We start from the raw sequence: 17,721 nt of genomic DNA, 5'->3' as shown, positions 1-17,721 counted from the left end.
GGGGAGGAGCAGGATTTTCTGGGTTTAAAAACTTAGGGCTCTTGGTTGGTAGAAAGGAGCTCTAGCTGTAAGTGTGGCTCCCTTTGTACTATAAATAGTTATCAGATACATGGAGATAACTCTGATTAACAGATTATTATCAGATGTAAAACAGAAGGACACAACTATTACAGGGAAAAAAATTAAAAAGACATAATTTTGAGATGTCTGAGAGGCTTGTTTTCTTCACAAAGAGATGGGCACTGTACGGTAAGTCTATTACTTCTGCACGAATGGCATCACTGATACCTGAGAACATTCTGTAGCACAGAACAAACTGGATAGAAGTCTGAGGAATTCTGGTTTGGACTAATAGTGTTATTTTTTTTCCCCCCCTCCTCTTTTTCAATAACTTTTTTGTAGGAACAGGGAACCTTTAGGGGAGAAGTGATATAGGGCAACAAAGTTGCCATTTTTTCTGCAATAATCTGCTTTTATCAATGTACTTCTGATTCATTATGTTTACATTGACCACAACCCAGTTTTAGACCTAGTAATTCTTGGTTCATCAGGTCAAAAGAAACCTACCAAGGCAGTTTGGACATATATCCTGATGCCCCCCAATATTGGGGTGTGGATTAAAGACTTTTTTCAGGATTTAATCTTTGGCTTGAGCCATCCCATTGTGAATGGGATGTCCTTGGCATTCCTGAATGCAAACTGGTATTAATATTTAGGTGTTTCATGACTGATGTTCCCCACCCAGAGCCTTTAGGGAGTTCATTGCTCTTCCTGGTACAGGACTGGTGCAATATTGGCTTGCTGCCAAGCTTAGGGCACTATTAAAACTACATTTCAAAGTTTACACTTCAAGTGCTCTTTTATCCAATTTTAGATTTTTGGCTGAAATGTTGTAACACCAGAGAAACCTCTAAAAATAATATTTCATAATTGCAACATATAAATCTTACATAAGGCGGCCTTTCAGCCGAGACAGGTTCATTTGCAACAGGACAGCAAAGCCCTTGGTGCTGCTGGCTAAAACAGAGATTCAGATGGAGGGGTGGAGGGGGAAAAGAGCAAGTCTTGTTCTTTCATGTTGTTCATTTTTACTGTCAGGGTTCACATCTATTCCTAGTGGCACCTCAAGACCTGAGGAAGAGGGGAACCATGCCATAAATATGGAATACAACAATTTACACAAGGTCGTGCCAGACAGGGCTGGGTAAGGTAGCAGCAAACCTTTTAGGGCTGCAAACTCTTTTTCTTCTAGGCTTGAGCAAGGATTGGGCTAAAGGAGTAAGAGGGAAGTACAAATATAGATGCTAGGGTGAAGAGGCCAACAGAACCAAACAGGATCCTTCCACAGCAGCAGAGGATCAACAGAAATTGTGTGTGTCTGAGCAATAAACAACCAGTGCAAAGCATTTAACAAGCATCAGACTCATGTTTGGGACTCAGGATTTCCTTTTCTGATCTTCATATTCATAACTTATAATAATTATTTCACTGCAATTTAAAATCAGGTTGAAACGAAGCATAAGGTAACGAATAATCATTAGTGCCAAATTAAGTAGGTTCTGTCTGTAAGTAAACCAAAAATAAATCAGTTTATTTCTGACTATAAAAGAAATTTCAAAACACAGTTATAATTTAAATATCTTTAGATTAGAAACAAAAACACTTTTCCTGTAATTCAGGTAAGCTTTGAGATCAATTTTTGCTCTTTTAGGTTGAATTTTTTGCATCCTTAATTTTTTAGTTTGGTAAGTAAAAGCATATAATTGCCATAGCTATGTCTATAGCTTTGCAATCTAAGGGCCAGAACATGCAAATTCTATCTCGAAATTAGTGCACATTTTAATATTCTCACCTAAGACCTTCAGTACATGATTGTACAGGTGTTCCCTGGCTTCTTAATAAAATGCTAATCCCTCTCAGTAAGCAAATATTTGTTCAAAGCAGTGAAATTTAAAATGAAAATAAACTTTTTCTCACTACTATCATTAGATGGGATAGGTAAGAATATTGAGAGAGAACAAGGCATCTACACATCACATTATAAGGTATTATCATATTCCTGTGTTGAGCATGTAGTGAAAAAGGCTTTTTATATATTTCTCCAGACACGCTCAAGGAAAAATTGTTGTCTTCATCAGCAGAGGCAAAAGGAATCTCTCTCTCTCCCCTTTTGCCCAGATCTCATATTTCTGTGGTTGCTATAGAAAGCTATTACTGGAACTCATATCTAGTAAGTTTTCCTCTCCATCACCAAATAAGTCCTTAATACCCAGTATTCCAAGCTGTTTGTTTTAGATATTGTTCTCCAAGATCTTCTTTTTCTTCTTATTTTTCACCTGTAAAAGGGTCAAGGTTTTATTTTCTCTCCAGATACCTTCTAACTTCAAAGTTTCTGAATTTAATAAAATTCCTCCATTGTCAAGCAACAGCCACCAGGACATACAACAAATCACTCTTACTTGTTTCACTTTTGCTCTGTTGTGAAGCTGAGCAGCTCATGGTTGCTGCTGCAGTTGACAAGGAGCAGTTTTGGTGGCCTGACATTTTCAGGTGGACTGATTTCAGCAAGGTGGCAAGTCTTTGCCTCTTCCTTCCATAGTAGCAGGGGCTCTGCCAGCCTCTGCTGGGCCACTGGGAGCCAGGATGGGAGCAAGAATGGTAAATGGTGTGAACAGGACGAGCTTTTTTAAAAAACAAACAAACAAACAAAAAATCCCACCAGTAACAAAGCGCAGAACTAAAGGCTTTTTCCATTTTCAGAAAAAATAGCTAGGCAGCAGATTTGCTTCTGTAAAGCAGATGTTACATGAGTGACAGAAAAAGGCTGAACTCTAAACTCTTGAGAGTGACTTTTGCAAAACATTCAGGACCCCTTTGTATGGGTGAATCATGAGGGTGGAGTTTTGCCCAGAGCAGCAGAGCCCCTCCGAGGCTGATGGTGTGAAAGGATTATTCAGAAAAGCTCCTCCTCTGTCAGTGTCAAGTATGTGCCTCAGACAATGCAGAACTCGATGATGCATCATTTATGTTATTGTCCTATGAGGGTTATGAATTCCATAATGTAAAAAGCTCTGTGCAACATACATCTAGTTTTTTTTCCCACTCCTTTTAGTGAAATTCAGGAAAAAAGATGTACTAAAAGCAGAAATGTTAGCTGAATTGCACCCCATCACAAGAGTTTTGTATATCAAACAGAAGAGGACTCATACATCCAATTATGCAGAGTGAAATGCAACAGTCAACTCAAAGACTATTTTTTCATCTTAATGCTTAAATGTTAAGCCGGGATGTATAAATAAATGATAAATTGTTGATTACTTTGAAAGCTAATTTGAAATTTGTGTACTGTGCTGCCGACAGCAACAGCGACAGCGAGTGTCCTGAATTGGCCCAAGAGATGCAACTTAATGTAGAAGCATCATGAAAGGGTGGAGATTCACCTGATAAGGAGATGGGGGTAGGAGATGGGATTCAAAGCATCAAAGTGATTCTGTCCACAGGAAAATAAAGCCATTACACAACTTCTTACAATATTTATGTGAGATTTCTAACACAGGAAAAGTGAGGGAGAAAAATAACTCAAAATTGGACTGTTAAATCTGGCCTGGACTTGACAAATGTACACAAAAAACTATGACCTTCATTGTGTTGAGTATTTCAGTGTAGCATAAAATTATGTTTATCTGGTTCCCCACTCCCTGCCTCCATTTCTACCAAAAATGCACTTGCATGGTTGCATGCTCACATTTCACCAGATGCACACTGATTCCCCAGCACATTTTAAGGTGCCCCAAATTGATATAGCAAGTGGCAGAGCATGGCTTTTATGGTCTGGCTTCAGAATTATAACTATTCCTCATGCATTGTGTGTTCAATGCACTTCAAAAGGCAGCTCCTACCCTGATTCAGTTTTTTTCTTTGGGTTTCCATCATGTCTTCTTCAGTCTGTCCAGGTCCCTTGCTCAGGTGCTGGCCTTTGTGGGCTCCTGGAGGCTCAGAATCCTCTCCCTGCCATCCAGTAGAATGAGTTTTGTCTTCCATAGTTGAGGGCAGTGAAAGCAGGACACAGACAGCCATTCTTTCCACAGCCTGTGGACAGATCAGGTGTTATTGAAGGTTAACACACAGAGGAGTGGGATGTGAAAATGGCATCTGAATCTCTGTTTACATTACAACCCTCTGCTGTTTGATTAAAAAATCAGGGTTAGTCATCTCCCTTGGGAATCTTCCTCACCTCTAAGGATATTGCAGTGCTCTGGAAGTCTACATGAATATTGGCTTGTGATGTACTTCTGGGGATATGGATATCTGGTGACGTGGGAAAGGCTTTTGTGCATTGCATGGAAAAGCCAGAGGAACAAACTGTCACAGCCTTTTCACAGTGCCACACAAGCACTGAAATCAGCTGCTCTTTGGAAAGCTTGGGCAAATGGGAAATATTTGATCCAGAAAAGCATACTTTTCACTAGCTCTTCTCCTGAAGGAATTGGTAAATTGGGGCAATGAAAGGCAATGCCTGACAGTTTTAGCAGAAAGCCATCATCCAGTGAAAGAGCAGGACCTTACCCCAAAGGCATTGCCCTTTCCACATTCCCCCTTGAATGACCTTATCGCTGGCAGTCCGGCTCCATCTGTGCTCCAGCCTTAGCAGGGTGGGTGTTTCCTATCAGAGCTCTCCAAAATTAGGAAGGCAATTTTACTTCTGCCTTGAATTGCCATAATTAAGATGCTTTTTGCATCTGATGCCTTCCTGCGTGCCTTTCATCTGATGCTGCTGCTCACATGGCCTGGACAGTCCTCCTGCTCCTTCCCGTGCCATGCACCACCCACCTCTGCTGCTGCTGGGCAGGGGACAGCAGCATGTGCTCCATACCCAGGATATCTCCCCTCCCAAACTGGGGCTGGATGGGTGGCCAGCCACAGGATGACAGACACGCAGAAAGCAGCTCATGTGTGGGACGTAAGGGTGGGGAGAACAATGCCTGCCAAAATCTCTGAGATCTGGGTGTGCTCCTGCTGAGTTTGGTTGCTGGTCCAGATCTGCTCTCCCAGATTCCTGGCTGCTCCATGTGCTCGCTCCCCCAGAGAATAAAGGTAGGGCTGTATTTTTAGGAAGCTGAGATGAGTCCCCAACTTGGAGGTTTCACCTTGTGCTGCCTGACTCCTTAGAGAGGAGCATATGCTCCTCTCTGAGGTGGAAATAAGAAATGTGGGTCCCAGGAAGTGGGATCATTGTTCTGCATGCCAGGACTGACATCCCACAGCCCCAGGAAGGAGGCCAGTGCGTCTTTTGAATCTGAATTTCAGGCTCTGGGGAACCAGGATCGTGTTCAATAGATCTCATTCTCTATGTGCCAGACCAGATCATGCACTCTGAACGTATCACTCAAGCTGCTGACAACAGGGTTCAGCCAGCTGAACCTGCACGATCCAACCCCGCCTGGTGTGGAAAGTCTGAGCTCAGGAAGCAGGCTGGGCTTTAACAGGAGGAAATCTCATATTTATTCATGATTTAATTAAGAGAGACCAGGCTTTTCAGCCTGTTTTGAATATACATGAAAACAAATACATAGATAAGGCTATCGTTCCTTTTATGAGCCCCGTGCTTCTGAACAAAACAGCAATTTCAAATATTCTGGATAGTGAGATTTAATCCATCACTAGGGCCTGACCCTGGTTTTCCCATATAGGGATTTAGAGTGTGGTGCTACAGATTTGAATCCTGAACACCAAAGAAAAGACACATGAAAAGCAAAAATCTCTCACTGAATTTTGTTCCAGCCTTGTTTGAACACAAACCTCCCTGTGATTTGGGTTTTATTCATTAAAATAAAGCACACAGACTAACTCTCACCTACTATTATTAATCATAAGGATTTGCTCAGGAAAACAAATATACTTGGGCTTTCAGAACAAATCAATTTGGAGAAAGAGAATATTTTGTCTGCCATGGCAGCCCAGAAGAGGGTAAAAACAAACATTTCTGCTGCTGCTGGTTTACAGCTGACTGTGCGATGGACTGCTGGTGATGTGTGATGCTATTTTTAAACAGCAATTGTTTAATCACTTCTGTTCCCATGGGCTGAGACTAAAAATGATGCCTCCAGAGCACTTTGTCTACAAGCAGGTAGAAATAATTTGATCACATCCTTTACGGCTGCAGAGGAGATGGAGCTTTATGAAACATGGACAACACATTTCACAAAGAATCTAAATATTGAGCAGGAGTGAGAGTGTGTTGATCATGACATCTAAGTGGCATAATGTCACCAAGTGGCCTGTTGTGAAACATATCACCCTCTCCAACAGAAAAGGGAAGAGCTTTGCTTAAAGCTGTATGTTTTTTCTGGCTTATTTTTCCTTTTTTATGCAGACTAAACTCTTGGGGCTCATATCCCCACTTTCCATGAAAAGCATGGATTATGCTGAAGGACACTGGTAACTGTATGAAAGCATTTTGAGTGTAGATATTTCTGGGATTGTTTATTGGACTTGCTGTTAGTTTGTTGTACTTCACAGCTCCACTGTGAAGTTTTCCCAGTGAAAGCAAAATGAAGCACCAATGGACTTGCCAGGAAGAGAGTGTGACATTATTTCACTCAACACAATCTCAGCCACAGCCTCCTCACAATTCTGAACCAAGACTGACTGTACCTCTACACCTGGATGTTTACAGCATGCTTGTACCTTGTAACACTGAAACAATCCCTATTATAAATATTGAAGCTGTCCTCCTGCAGAAAAACATTCATTTCAGCAAACTGGAGCTATTCCCTCGGTCAGACCCTGGCATAACTCTGTAAATCAGAAAATTATGCGAACGAGAAGCTTGACCTAATAGACAGTGCAGACACTTAAACCTCCAGCACAGAGAGTAATAGCCCAGCCTCACAGATGTCAATGGGAATTTTACTATTGACTTCCATGGGGCCAGCATCTCACCCATATCTGCATAGATGATTAATAGCTCCCCTGCCTTTCAATATCCTCCCTGGCTAACAATAAATTATCTCTGCCAGTGATTACTTTTAAGATGTAGCTCATAAAAATCCCTGTGAAAAGCAAATAGTTTTGCCTTTGGGACAGACTATATTAAAGTAAGTGTTGGATATTTTTGAGATCTTCCCCAGATGGATTGCCATAGGGCACTACAAGATCTTCCTGCTTTCATTTCAAATAATCCCAGCCACATGTCCTGCTACAGCATTATCCTGGTAGATTTTTTTTTTTTTCCAGAAAGAAGGAATTAAGGTTTCTATCAAAGTGTGTTTAATATGAGTGATTGTTAAAAGTTTTTTTCTTATGTTTGCAGAGAGACTTTTGTTTACTTTGAGAAAAGACCTAAGTACCATCCCTTGTGACTGTGTTTTTTTCTTTGTTTGTCTTGGGGTTTTTTTGCAGACATTTGTACCTCTTATATAATTGTTCAGAACAAGTTAATGTGAGGAATCTGCTAGTTTAAGTTTATTTTCTTCATCTGAAAGTGTGTATTCTGCTGCAAAGAAAAAGACAGAAAAGAGGTAAATAAGGTCTGATTTTGAAAGTTGCAGGACCCCTTCATTCAGTAATCCTCCTGAGAGCCAATGATATTTAACACCTCTTTCCATCAGATAATTCATTCCCATTCTTGCCTCTGCTTTCCTTTTTTTTTTTTTTTTTTTTTTTTTTTAATATATTTTTAAAATTTGAATAAGCTTTTCAGATTAGCTGGAGAATGTTTCCCTCAGGACCACGAATCCCAACTGGCCCAGCTACCACTTACTTTCTCTTAATTTCTTGGGTTTCCCTTTCTGTCTTCTGTCGCTCCCTGTATCATTTCCTCACTCTTCAATCCCCTGAATTCTCATTCAGAGGAAGGGCACCAGGTTACTGGTTTATACAAGGCTTCTCCATGTATTAGGACAAAATATAAACTCCAATGTAAGAAATGCAAGAGATGTCTTCTTGGCTTTGAAGTGATGCTGCAGAAATATCCTTGGGGACTCCTGGAGTGACTTCCACTTTCCTCAGTGAGAAAATAATAATAATTTACTGCTACCTTTTGTTTCCAATCACCTAGCTATTTATCCATGACGAAATTTCCTCTCTCATCCTGCTGCAAGTTTCTTTTCAGACATATATGACAGAATCCTTGAAAGCCCTTTGAAAAGGAGCAGGCAGATGCTGAACTGTGTCTCTCTTGCATGGAGAAGAGGAGCTGAGCCTCATTTTTCTACATGTGCAGAGAACTTTATGTTGCTATCTAGGGAAAAGGATTAGAGAAGAAGAGGTTTATGTTCATATCCTCATTATTAGAGCTGAAAGTAAAGCCTTTGTCTCTCAGGCTAGGTCCCTCACACACACAGACAGCCATGTGTGTTTTGACATCATCTGCTTTCTTTTCCTGCTGTGCTGCATTGAAAAAAAATGTTGAAGCCCTTGAAGTATTTTTTCACGTGTAACTGGCATTGGATATTAGCTAATATCCAGAGCCCTTTTATTTCTGCATGAGTGCACAGCTTGCTCTGCTCCCCCTTTAGATGGGCAGGTAGCACACAGCCATGAAAGAGCTGCTCAGGTTATTGAAGTGAGTTCCCATCTTAACCAGGATCACCAAAACAAAGAGTTGGTTCAACATAAAGGTCTTCTGTCTCTCTACTCTTCTCCTTTCCCCCCATCAGCACTATGTGTATCCTCATTCCAGGTAAAGAAGATTCAGAATTTGTCCTGGCCAGAGGAGGGGAATACCCCTCTTCTTTAGAGGAGACAGAGGAGGAGAAAGGGAGCAAATCAGCGTTTTGAATCAGAATCCCATTTTTCAGAAGAATTCTTCTAAAAGTTCAAGCAGTGACTGTAAAACTGTTATCAGTCAAGATCTCTCTAGCAACTTGTTTAAGGAAACTTCTTCCAGACCTACTCAATGTGCACTGCAGAGCTTGGGCGGAGAAAGGGGCTGCTGAATGTCCCACTGCATCAGGCAGTGAGCTAAATCCTCTCCTGCGAGAGAAGGGTGACAGCAGATGAGCTGGGCTTCACACTCAGGAGACTCAAAGTCATTCCATGGGAGCAGTAACTCTGCAGTTTTAGGTCAGAGATTAAATTCAGAGTACAGAGCCATGTTATGCTGATTTGTGCACTTGCACTGGTAACAGATCTACCTGCTTCTGTTACAAGGAAGAGATAAATAAAGATGAATGGGATCTTTGTTTAGAAGTTGAATTTGGATTTTCCCTCTGCATCATTCACTGTAGTTTCTCATTTGCAGCTCTCCCTCTCCTCCATGTAGCAATTTCTGTGTTTCATTGTTATTCCATCTGCAGACATGAGAGTAAATGCTGTGATTCCCTAACAGCATTAGCTAGATAAGCCTGGGGAAATTAACCCCTCATGAGTTTATATTCCATTCTGAATCACCTCTAACATATTATTCAATGATTGCATCCACTAAACTTTTTTTTAAATCCCACTTTTTTTGGTTTTTTTCTCAGTAGTCTCTTTTGCCTGTTCTACCACTTTCCTTCTTCATGCTCCTCAAGTGCATTTGTGCAGACATGAGATGCTCCAAAGGTGGGTGGGTATGTGACAAGGAGGTATCTGACCCTGCCATGGTCGTATGTGTGAAGTTTCTTTATCTACAAAGTGTGAGGTTTGCTTTAACATCAACCACAGATAAAAGGAGAACATATTTTAGTGTCAATTATAAAAAGAGAGAATATTTACAGAAGTTTAAAAGTCCTACTTTTTAAGTATTCATCGTAAGTAGCTTGGGTTTTTTTTAATTTTCAAATAGAATTTATGAATTTATATCAATTATCTTATTTTGGGAACTATATAATTTCAAGTTACAGTATGCTTTTGCAGTTTTTATTCCCATAAAAATTTGAATTAGAAAAGTAACTTTTATGCTTCTTGAAATATGCTATATCTATTATTTTTTCAATTTGAGTGGCCAGATTGAAATAAATTGTGTTTAGAATTATCTGAAGCCTTAACCCAACTAAACACAGACTATTCAAAAAATAAAATACAATGTAAATAGTGACTAGCACTACAGATGTGGAAACCACTGTAATGTTCCTTTGTGATCTATAATTTTATTACGAGGGGAGGTGGGGGGGAAGACGACTTTGATTTTAAGACTTTACATTCCTTTTCCCCCAAAATTGAAAGATTTTTGGGTTTGAGCCTAGTTCAAAGTGATGATTTGAGCAGTAGCCTATGGGGGGCACTCAAGGACTGCAAACAGATCCCGCTCCTCCCAAACTTCTCAGATCGTCTGCGCCGGGATGGGGCAGACCCTGGGACACATTTTCACATTATCTTTTATAAAAGGAACAAAAGTGAGGAAAATAAACTAAATCTTTTTTTTTTTTTTTTGTCGCAGCCTCACTATTCCCCGACGAAAGAAAAAATTATATTAAAAGGTGCATTTAAATTACATTCAGAGCATGATTATGCTAAAAGCATAAGAGCATCGTGGAGCTTGTCTGCATTTTTAAATTCTAAACAAGGTACCTTTTACATGATGCTTCAATAGTAGAGACAATTACTGTTCGCCTACTGAGTTTTTGGGATTGTTCTAAACTTTAATGATATTTGCATGCTCTATTCTTGGCTTTATGGAGTGAAACAATTATTTATGTAAATAGTTTTGGTTTTTTATCCATGAAGGAAAATTTTGCCTACTGTTGTAGTGGTGGCTGTTTGCCACAGCAGTCATTTGGACTGCAACCGTAAAGCCTTTATATGATGGCAAAAATCTTGTACCAGATGTTCTTTTATTTGATCTGTTTTATGATTAATCAGATTTAGCCCAAAACCAGAATGAAAACCCTGCTCTGGCACCTGGCTGCCGTCACACAATAATTTGCTTTGTAGTCGGTGGGAGGCTCGTTTAGCCTTTGAAACGCTGTGGTGCAGACTCATAAGTTTTCATTCTGATACAGTTTGGAAGAAGAGAGTAAAAAGTCACTATAATAGCTGTCAGCAGGATAATTTTCCAAACATCTCAGACTGGTAAATAGCACTAATTTCTCCTAGAGGGAAAGTTAAAGGAAGTTTGGATAGGAAACAGTTACACAGAGAAGCTCTCATGCCTGGTCAGGCAGTGCTGATGCTGCTGCAGAAGGGGTGGGACAGAGCCTGGGCTGATGCACCACCAGCCACGGGGCTAAACCTCATCCAAATAGTAAAATTCCACTTCTCTGTAGAAAAATATTGTGCCAGAAGGAAAGCGTTCGTACAGGCTCCTTCAGTAATGCAAGTGTCTAACGTTTATCGAGAAGGGAAAATCTTAGGAGTTTATAAGGCTGCTGAATTATGGAGGTATGTTTGGAGTGAAAAGGGAGGGCTCTTCCCTTAGGAAAATCATCTAAAATACAAATGTGAAACATCATCACTATTTTGTTTCAAGCTGGAATAATTTTGGCATGAAGAGCCAATGTACAACAGAGAGGGGCAACTGTAATTTTTTTAAGAATAAATACATTAACTATAGTTGATTTTATTGCATAAGGAGAGCTCCCCAGGTTTGTCAAAAGAGTCACCTTATTTCTGTGGCACATCATGTTTTCTTCTTATGCTGCATGACTGGGAATACACAATTGATATTTGTCAAATAGCATCCATTTACAATACAAGTATCTCCAATTTCAGCACCACCAGGTATCAGTCTTTAAAAAAACCCCACCTTTTTTTTTAGATAATCCTTCTGTGCTTCTGGCAAATGGCAAATAGATGATCCTTGAGAGCAATAAGATATGGGAACATAATAGGAGATTGTGGAAATGGATAATGACTTCTGTCAATGACATTATGCATTATGCATTATTATTATTTTAATCATTTGCTATCACTAAGAAAGATCCTAGTAGGTTATTCCTGGTGCCATGTTTAGGAAAATAAAAGAAGTAGATAAAGCTGTACACTTTACTTCACAACACTTGCACAATGAAATTGAAAATTTCATAAATAAGTTGCGTTGAGACCTAATTTAAAAAGGAAAATAAAAACAAAAAAGGACGAGTTCTCTCCTTTGGCAATTTTCATGTGAGTTTTTGAATAGGTGTTTTGTGAATGCCATAAATGATGGAGTTAATCCTAAATTACTAATGGTAGGGTTGGTTGTCTCTGCTATCCCTTGGTCCTACTGGAGAGGCATTTAGTTGTTCAAATCTCAACAATTTCAGTAACTGGACCTTCAGGACTAAAGATGTAGAACAAATTCATTATTAAGCACATGCTTAACATGGATATTTGGGGGATGAACTTTGGTTATCCATCGTCTCAGAAAATTACATTATATTAAACAAAGGTAATTTTATTGTGCTATTCAGAGCTATGTAGTATATTTATTTTGGGATAAACTGGTAAAGAAAGTACTTTGAACTGACTAATATGCCACATGGTCAGGTCAAAAATTTTACCATGAGAGTTTGAAACAGATGGAACCAGATATTTTTCTCTTTTATTCTACTTTTCATACTTTTTCTGAGCAGTGACTGTGAACATTTTGTTTTTTGGAGTTTCTATTCCACTCACTGGAAATAAATTTCATTTCTCCCTGCATGTGAGTGCAGCACCTCTGAGTACAGCAGGATGGTGGGTAAGGAATTTGGCCTGGTTTATGCAAACTTCTTAATTTCTTGGATAACAATGATTTAGAACTTTCTTTTGAAAGTGTGTGTGTGTGCCAAAATTGTCCTTTAAACAGACTGGAAAGGTAATGAGTTCTTTTCTGTTCTAATAACTTTTATGAGGCTATTTTTATGAGAACCAAACCTCGCAATCAGCATTAAGATTTCCCATTTATGCCTTCGCTAAAGCATGTCCAGTTAACTGCAAAATGTCTCTTGTCCTGAGCAGATGTCTGGGTACCACAAGCTGGTGTTGAGCTGCCCTTTAGCAGAGCTGCATCAGTTCATTGCATTTCCCCTGGTGTGGGCCAGCACCACGTCTCAAGAGTTTTGTAAGGAAAAAAAATACAGAATTTCTTTACAATGGCTGGAAGATGGAGTTTAGTGCGGATCAAGGTCATGGTTTCCAGGTTTGGGACTTTATGTTTTGCTTTGTGTCCCATTTATTGTTGTACTAGTGAGGCAGGGTCTTCACACTGATCTGTTTTTATGTGGCTTTTAATACCTCCCAATTTATGTATTAAAGCCACACCAAATCATCTGGAATGCCAGGCAGCAATTTCCATCCATGACACTTGGTATGCAAATATCCACATTACAGCTCACACATGGAGAACTTTTCCTGCAGCTGTTGGAGATGCACATTCAGAAGTCTTTAATAATGAAACCAACGTTGCACTGCAGTAATGAAAAATTCCTTCAGGGATGTTTTCTCCACCAGGGATAGCATGTAATGCAACCCTGTGAATTCAGATAGGGTGGGGTTTTTTTTGTTCTGTTTTTAATCTTTGGTCTTTCTTCTCTTCTCGATCCTCTCAAATACTTTCTCCCTTCTTTCTGCTCCTGTGTCAGCTGCTGCCTGGCAACTTTTCTCTGTGTGGTGGGACGGGGCAGGGCACCCGACCGCCTTTGGTCTGGCTGCCAGCACCATCCCCTAGCAACCAGGCCAGGCACTGTGATGCTCTGCAAAGGGCTGCACACCAGCCAGCAACCTTTGTCCCCACTGCCCCTGTCACACCAGGCACTGGGGGAGTCACTGCTGCCACCATCCCTGCCTCTCGAAGGCTGTGGCTGGTACACAATAAACAAAAGCACAACCCAGGTCTCAGTGATGCAGTCCGGCCGTTTTCATGCTGACTAATAACAGAATTACCTTCTGGTGATAATTAATATTCCTCTGTTGTATTATACCGGCAAGTATGAATGATTGGTTCTGTTTTGTTTAATTTATCTAAATAAGAGATTTCATAATATTCTATAGCTTGATGAATTAATTTATTTAACTTGTCAGTGTTAATAACTCTGATTACGAGGAAGACGTTATAAAGTACTGTAAGTGCAAACAGATCCCTAACAGCAGTTTTAACTTTGAATTTACTTCTGACAAGTATTACAGTCTAGTCTCCTATGCAATTAACTTCCTTTTTTTGGCTGTAGCAAGGAAAAGAGATTCCCTGGATTCTTTTCTGTAGCTCTCCACTGTATCTGCTCTCTGTGTAACTCCCCAGTGCTTCTGATTTGGATTTTTCAAGTGGGACTGAGTGAAGACTTCAATAAATATTTGAAAATCCAGACTGGTTCCTGGGCTGTGTACCTGCACTGGTCCTGTGCGTCTGGACATTCAGACACCGCACAGAAATCTGAACACAGCTGTGTGCATTCAAACAGCAACAGGGAGGCTGGGAATGCAGAAACTGCTTCCAGCTAAAATTGCCATTCCCTTTTTTTTCTCAAGTCTGAGGCTAAAAAGCCTGTCATACAGCAGGTGATGGCTTGAAGCATCTAAATTATAATACATGTATAAATACTGCCATGAACTATGATCATTTCAGCAAACTTTTCAGCAATTTTTTTAAAAATTCATAGAATATTTGCATTAAAACTTTCATACACTTCTTGGTGCAGCCTTTTTTTGGATGTGGAAAGGAGAGATGAGAGTTGAGTTACTTCTATATATTTTTACTGTACTGTTGAGGTCATCCTATTCCATCAGAGATGCACCATCCTTTCAACATTTCATAGCAATGGATGTTTAATGGAAATGAGGCTGAGGGGAATGATTTATCAAAGGTCAACTTTTATTTCTTCAACAGCCTGTATTTTAAATACGAGACTTCTATAAGAATTCTCGCCTCATGGTGTTATCTTAAAGCAAGTTACATTTTTAGGCAATTTGAAAAATAATTACTTATCAGTAATTGCATTTTAAGTCATAATTCACACCGCATACTCCATATCGACACTTTATGTCCTGTAAACAAGAGTGACACTGACTTTTATTGTAAATATAATTTAAATATTTTAATAAGCTTATGTGCATATGTGATCAGCAGTATTGAAAGCAAGATCAATCAGTTCTTCAAAGTCTCTCATAAATGCTAATGTTTAAAATGGACACTAAATGGCACTGTATCATTAAAGGAAATTATTCATGGAGAGTGGAGAGGACTGTTGTTAAATAAGTATGGAATAAGAATGAAAAGGAGCAAATTAGATGGTTGAAAAGCAGGATTTTAGCTGAGGTGCTTTTGTGAGGAAGTGTCATGGTTTGACACAGAAAAAGAATTTTCTCGGAAGAAAGAGGTCAATTTGGATATTGACCAATTGAAGGTGGACACGCCTCTGAGAACACAGAGGGGTTAAAAGCAGAATTCCCAGGAGAACTTGCTCTCTTTGGTTCTGGTTAGAGTGCAGTGCAGGACTCTCCCCTGCCCGGCCACGAGCTGGGTGGGGGAGTGGAGAAGCCATGTGGCCTTCTGAGGTAGGCCCAAGGGTGGAGGGACTGGAACCGGGCTGGCCCCCTGCAGATGGAAGGGTGGAGAAATCTGGGATGTCTCCGTTCCACCCCCCAGAGTCTCTCTGGAGAGAGAGAGAAAGAGACGGCGGTGGTTTGTCATCAGTTCACTGCAGGGAAGGAGAAGAGCCGGGGGTCCACAAGGTGCCCAGCTGCCTGTGGGAGCTGGAGCCTGGGCAGCGAGCCATCCTTGGGAGTCGGGACTTTTAACCCTTCCTGAGAAATGAAAGCTTTGTGAAATTTTCCTCCTCGGTTTGAAAGAGAGGAAGAGAGACAGCCTGGGACCTGGGATGTTGGAAGGAGAAATTCTAGGTGGGAGGAGATGATGGAGTGGCTTTTAGCTGGACTTTTTCTTGGTAGCCACAGACTGAACCGATCTTCTCCTCCAAGAGAGACTGTATTTTAGGAGGATGCTGGTGAGCCAAAGAGACCATGCTTCAGCTGGGAAAAGACAGAAGTGGAGCGAACAGAGAAAAGTTAGGGAGCTTTGTGGTGGTGCCCCCTGTCTTCAGAGAAGAAGAAGAGAAGATCTCTGTTCTTGGATCCTCGGCCCCAGGGGAAATGGTAGGGACTGTTGGTCCCAAAAATGAAAAACTGAACTGTTGGGTTTTTTTCCCTCTTGGCAGGGCATCCTTGAAAGGAAAAATCCTAAAAGCAGTCTGTCCATCCATGCATTGGTGGTGAGAGCACTGTGCATGGAAAGGAGAGGGTCACCAGTGACAAACTTTTTTCTCCAGGCAGTGCCATGTGTGACATGGAAGCACAGGATGTGGCAGCTGTGTTTCTTGGGGGGTCTGTGGCACAGGAGGGGCTCCTCTCTCCCTCGATGGACTGAGTATCAATTGTCTGGAGGGTGGAAACCTGATTGGGGTCCAGGTTGTGTCTCACTGTGGTTTGTTGGAGTTGGATGGTGGAAGGAGGAATGCTTTGGAAGGTTTTAATTTTGAATTTTGTGTGTGTTTTTTTTTTCCCTTTCTTTTTCCTTTTATAGTAGTATAGTAGTAGTAGCTTAATAAAGTATTTTTTTTTCCCTTGTTATTAAGCTTGGGCCTGCTTTGCTCTGTTCTCGATCACATTTCACAGCATTCGGTTGGGAGATTGCATTTTCATGGGGGCACTGGCATTGTGCCAGTATCAAACCATGAAAGGAGGCACGAAAGGGCAGCACGCCAATTAACAGATAGCGTTTGGGGGAAAAGCATCACCACTTGCAACCCTGAAGACCTTGAAAATTTTGCAGAAAATTTTGTGAGAAGACAAGAAGAAAGAAGACTATTCTGCAAAGATAGTTCCACATCTTGAGAATGCTGGGACAGCGTGTTTGCCTTGAGTATGTGTGTCTTTATACCTGTGACAGTCCTGGCATGGGGAAATGTCACTGATTTAATGAGGAGTTCCTTAAAACTTGGATTTTCCTTGTTTTCCTTCACACATTTTTCTCACTTTGCTCCAGCATCTACAGATTTTTGTATTTGAAATGCAATAGATTGCTCAAATAAAGCCACAATTAATGCCTAAGAGCCATATAGGTGGCTTGGGGAGTTTGAGGCAGGACACAGAGCAATCTCTTCCATAAACCCAGTGGAATGATGTTCCAGTGTGACATTCAGCATGACTTCATTTTGGTTATAAAAGCAACCGATTTCCAAGACCATGGACACTGCCAGACTTTTTCATCTTTATTCAGACCTGTTTCTGTATTAGCAAAGGTTTTCTACTCTGGGATCCATAATTCTGCTGTTATAGCTGTATAAATACTAATTGACTGTAGGTGAATTACACAGGCTTTAAAGGCAGTAGACGAATGCAGAATTTGATCCAACTGGATTTTCCCCTTTGGCTGTAAATTCTTTGCTGTCAAAAAGCAAACCTGCAACCCTCTGTGAGTCCTGACAATCCTTGACCTCAGAGACGACTCTGGAACCCAGACTGGGCTCTTCAGTGCTTGGGCAACGGAACTTCCCCCAATTCAACAGATACAATGAAATATTTGACATACTACGTTGTGTACTTTTCTGTCCTTCAGCATTGCTTGGTTTGCCTGGTCCCGGAAGCCTCCTGGCCGTAGTGCTTCATATAAAAGGTATTTAGGTTCTGTGCTGTGGATATAAACGTGAAGGTGAAAGAGCCGAGGCTTTACCCTGGGAATGTGAAGGTCTCAGCCATCAATATTAGCACCCGGCTGTCTTTGGAGAAAACTAATATCTGAGGATAATGTAGAAGCTTTATCACCTTTCACCTATTAAAGGGTCTGGTTTTTTTAAAAAAAAAGAAAACAAATGTGTGAAGATGTGATAAACTCTGGTTTTGGTA

Source organism: Taeniopygia guttata, chromosome 7 (genome assembly GCF_048771995.1).
Source record: "Taeniopygia guttata chromosome 7, bTaeGut7.mat, whole genome shotgun sequence".
Taxonomy (NCBI): domain Eukaryota; kingdom Metazoa; phylum Chordata; class Aves; order Passeriformes; family Estrildidae; genus Taeniopygia; species Taeniopygia guttata.
This window is presented reverse-complemented; position numbering follows the sequence as displayed.